Here is a 5,080-nt window from a genome sequence, read left to right on the forward strand (position 1 = left end):
CCCCCCCCCGAGGTCTGACCTAATCCAAATATCACCTGTTTCCTCAAATGTTCCCAACGACTGTTTCAGGCCTGAGACCCGGGGAGCGACCCAAGCTGCACAGTTTGTGAGGTGGTTGCGTCGGAGCGAGGCCTGCTGGGATCTCTCCTGCTTTAGGAACCACTGCCTGATGTTAAAGCTGCGGTTTGACCCCCCTCTCCTGCATCTTTGCATTCATGCTGATGTTCCCGAGTCCACGCACTGAGCTCTACCTCAGAATCAGCTCTGAGGGTCTGAACTCCACCAGCATCCACCAGCAGCAGCTCTGCATCGCTTCCTTTAAGCTGATCTCATCGTACAACACAAACTCAAGTTCATCTGCAGTGATCACATGTGTTAATGCACATGTAGCGTGCATGAGTCCAGATGTCAACAGCTGCAGTTCCTCCTCAATCAGCTCATATAAGAGACAGAAAACAATTCATGTGCAGCACTAAGCCCTCCCTTCACACACACTAATGGATCCTAAAGACACACACTTAATCACACACTCAGCGTTCACATCACGTATGTGTCGACGACCAGAAAACAGGTCGTCTCGCTGCGCTCGCTCATTCACTTTAAACCAGCTCAGCTTCCAGCACGCTCCGAGATGGTCAAAGAAATCCAACCAGAACATGACTGAGTCTGTAAAACACACAGAGACTCAACGATGACGTGCAGAGGCATTAATGGACTACAACAGGACAGAAAGCAAAACGAAAAACCTTTAAAAGCAAAAGCAAAGAGATCAAAATGACTAAAAAGGACGACACAAAGACACAAGGTGTGTCCAAAGGCCGCGTCCTCCTGAGGCCACATCTGTTGGCCGATTACGTCACAGCGACGCAACAAAGGCTGTCCAAATGCATAGACTCCTCCGAATGCAGCCGACAAATGCGTCCTTCATTTCCCCAGATTTGAAGGATGGGTCGGGTGTGTTCTTCGTGGACCACCATATCCCAGAAATCATAGCGCGGCCCAGCCAATTCCAATTTCCAACAATGGCGGCAGCTGCTAAGTTTTAATATTTCTCTTATTAATTTTTCTGTGATACAAAATAAACTTTTAAGATATTTTCAGGCGAGAATGTAGCTGTGAAAATATCTGCTCAGTTTATCAAGACATGTCATATTGGCAAAAGCGCTCTGACATTTTTGGAGACGTCTGTTATGGTAAATGGCCTGTATTTATATAGCGCTTTACTAGTCCCTAAGGACCCCAAAGTGCTTTACACTATACACAATCATTCACACACTGGTGATGGCAGCTACCTTGTAGCCACAGCCACCCTGGGGCGCACTGACAGAGGCGAGGCTGCCGGACACTGGCGCCACCGGGCCCTCTGACCGCCACCAGTAGGCAACGGGTGAAGTGTCTTGCCCAAAGACACAACGACTCAGGCTGTCGGAGCCGGGGCTCGAACCGGCAACCTTCCGATTACAAGGCGAACTCCCAACTCTTGAGCCACGATCGCCCCACCAGCTCGATAGCTGACCGAGGGGTCAAGGGTCACCAGAGCCGGGGATAACAGCGAACTCCCAGCACATCATTTTCAACACAGACCTACAGCTGTAACAAGGATATAAACATGTCGTTATTAATCACGTCAGGCTGAAAAACCTTTTCTCAACAGTAACCCACGAAATTCAGGAAACATGTTTTTATCTGAATTACCTCTGCACTGCATAGCAATGATAATAACAATAATAATAGCAGTAGCCTCTGTGCTGCATACTTTCAGTTATTCTGACTGTTGGATCGAAGGCGTCCTCACAAACTCGTCCGTCCTTCTTTCATGTGTGAGATGTTGGGTGTACGAGCCTCCGCTGACCATCGAACCCATTTCTGCGGCTCAGCTGCAGCAGAACCTGAACTCACGTGTTTATTTCTAGATGAGCCCAAAGGTCGCACTGTGCAGAAAAAGGACAATAAGTGACATATTGTAGAGTAAATAAAGCCTGTGAAGATGAATCCTTAATCATGTCTGCGAGCTGCTGTTGGAGGTTGTTAGATTACATATTGTCTCACAGCCTCCTGATCTTTAATATCAGCGCTGTGAAACGCTTAAACCCTGCAGGCAATCTGCTGCTCAGCGATTGGAGTGGCTGCAAAGCTGATCAAACACAAACTGAATCAAATCAAAGCTAAACTTTCACATCATTTTAGATCGCTTAGAGGTCAAAGGTCAGGCCGCACACACTAACACAAAGGATTTCTTACCTTCAGAGCCAGCAGACAACTCAACTGAGTTTGGAGATTTACGGTTTTATCTACAGAAGATCAAATTAAAACATTTTTTCCACGTAACTCTCAAACATTCAGGTCACGTTTCGGACGCTTCCATGGCAACCGATGCCTCGAGTTGGTATCTCCAGGAAAGTGGATGGATGAGAAAACCAGTGCTTGCGTCAACCTGGAGTTTGGCGTGCCTCAGGGATCAGCTCTCGGGCCTCTGTTCTTTCCTGTTTTAATCAGCTGACACAGTTATCTGACCGTTTGGATCTCAGAGACAACAGGACCCAAGAACAGATCCCTGAGGGACTCCAAAGGTCTGAGAAGCACAATCACACCAGGTTTGGATTTATGAAAACTTAACTATTTATTAATAAAGATAATGCATTTACCTTTTCACTCAGGTAAACATCTGAAAGCTGCTTTGGAACCCACCTGCATCGCATCGTCCTTGTCAGGCTGTTTCTGGCTTCATTGCAGGCTTTGGTCTGGAATCAGTGTTCTCAGTAACAGTTTGTGCTGAGGTTCCCTGAAAAGCAGAGATGACGACACAGACCAAGCTTGTCTGACCTGATCCATCGACAGCACGAGGTTACTCATTAATGCCGCTGTGTGGTTTGGATTACTCGCTGGGAGAAAGTCCCGATCCTGAGCTTCATGTTCACACTGATTCTTCTCTGAGGAGCTCCGTGAGCCCATCAGCTGTTGGCACGCCCAGAGTTTTTAACAAACTGAGCTCAGAGATGAGCAGAGCTGATAAATAGGCAGAGAATGAGGACCGAAGGTTCAAAGAAACGAGAGACAACGAGTGACAGCACGGAGAAAGACGAGAGGCTTGTCTAACGGAGGACGAGAGCGACGTGGATACGTCAGCAGATAAAAACATATGAAGTTTACATTGCTGTTGCCCAAAACACAAAACGTTTCAAATAACAGCAGAGAACAGGACACATCAAAAACATCATAAAAATCAGTTCAGTCATCTGAGGAGCTTGGACAGAAAAGCGACTGCACTTCTTTAAGAAGCTCCTTCAGCTCTAAGACCAAACGCTGGAGCGTCCTTGTGTCCTTTAAGATCGTCGCTGCAGTGTATTCTGAAGTTGTCGTTCTTTTCCTTTAATGTGCTCAGCCTTCATGAAATCAGCTTCATCTGTGCAGATCAACTCTCTGAGGTCATCACATACATCTTTAACCTCAGTCTCAGCCTGGAGAGGGTCCCCATTCTGTGGAAGTCCTCCTGCTTGGTGCCGGTCCCAAAGACAACGCACCCTAAGGAGCCAAACCACTTCAGGCCCATTGCCCTGACTTCATACCTGATGAAGACCATGGAGGGGATCATACTACACCACCTTCTCCCACTAGTCTAGAGGTCTAGACCTGCTGCAGTTTGCCTACCAGCTGAACATCGGGGTGGATGATGCTGTTACCTACCTGCTTCTCTCATCTCTCATCAGCACAGTGAGAGTCATGTTTTTTGACTTCTCCAGTGCCTTCAACTGTCCGCTGAAGTCCATCGAGCAGGTTGGGGAGGAGAGGATGTTGTCTAACATCCATCATGGACATCACCTCCCACCCCTCCATGAGACTGTACGAGCTCCGAGCCGCTCGTTCAGACTTTTACACCCACAGTGTAGGAAGGAGCGCTACCACAGGTCGTTCTTACAGCAGCTGTCAGACTCTATAATGCAGCTTAACATCCTTTGGTCATCTTACTCACCAGCTTGTTTGTTCTCTGCACATTTTATGCACATCTCCGGGCAGTTGTTCTATATGTATTTCTCTACATTGTTACCTGTATATACAAACTTCATTTGCTTATGTTTATAGGACCACTTTGTGTCTTTCTTTTATATTTTATATTCCCCTTACTTCTCATCCTTTTGATAATAAAGTTTTATTCTATTCTATTCGTCTGGTTCTGCTGACCGCCGTGGATCCAAACTCTTGGGAATAAGTCTGTGTGCATCTCAGGTGAAATCATTCCTCTTTATTCGGGGGCCTGTGAAGCTGCTTTTGTGTTGAGCTTATTTCTGATGGAGGATATTATTTGAGTGTTTTTCTTCTTCTCCCTCCATTTAATCTGACTTTAATCCTTATTAATGTGTTTACATTTTCCTCCTATTGTCTTTTGTTTGTTTGAAGCTCGCACAGAGTGAAGTGTGTGTGGTTCTGTCTGATCCTTCTGTTTTTTCATCCAGGTGAATCAAATCCTGTTTGTATCCTCACACAAACTCATCTCCCCCTCGTCTTCCCCTCGCCTCCTTAATTTCCTGATAACCTGTTAATTTTATTGTTTTTCACTCACATTACACGATTACTGCAACGACCCAGCGACTCAAATCACTTAATGCATTATTATTGAGGCCAGGCCCTCGTCGCGTGGGCTCCTTTAGCCAAATGACTGTTGATATTTGCTTTTAATTTAAGCAATCCACTACAAGACTCATTAACATGCTGCTAGATTAACTGCCTCCAAGCTGAGGTTATCCGCCTCTTAATGCCCTTTCCATGGAGATAATCCCTGCTAACTTGGATTGGAGGCAACAATGAGATAAGCAGTGAATATGAAGAGATGAAGGAGGACCCGTCTGATCTCATCCAACAATGATTGTTTTTCTCTTTCGCCTGCAATTTGCTTAATTTGAGGGTTATTGACTGGCAGTGTGTCACAGAGCCTGAAGGCAGCACTGATCCTGATGGATTATTGATCAGCAAATTGTGCAATCACAAATCGCAATATCTTTCAGGAAACAACAGGATTTACAGTTGACAGTAAAACGGTGACATGCTGACTACAATATCTGTATATACATGCAGTAATATTGTG

The sequence above is a fragment of the Pundamilia nyererei genome, unplaced genomic scaffold, assembly GCF_000239375.1.
Source record: "Pundamilia nyererei isolate P.nyererei 1_Seehausen unplaced genomic scaffold, PunNye1.0 scaffold00528, whole genome shotgun sequence".
Classification (NCBI taxonomy): domain Eukaryota; kingdom Metazoa; phylum Chordata; class Actinopteri; order Cichliformes; family Cichlidae; genus Pundamilia; species Pundamilia nyererei.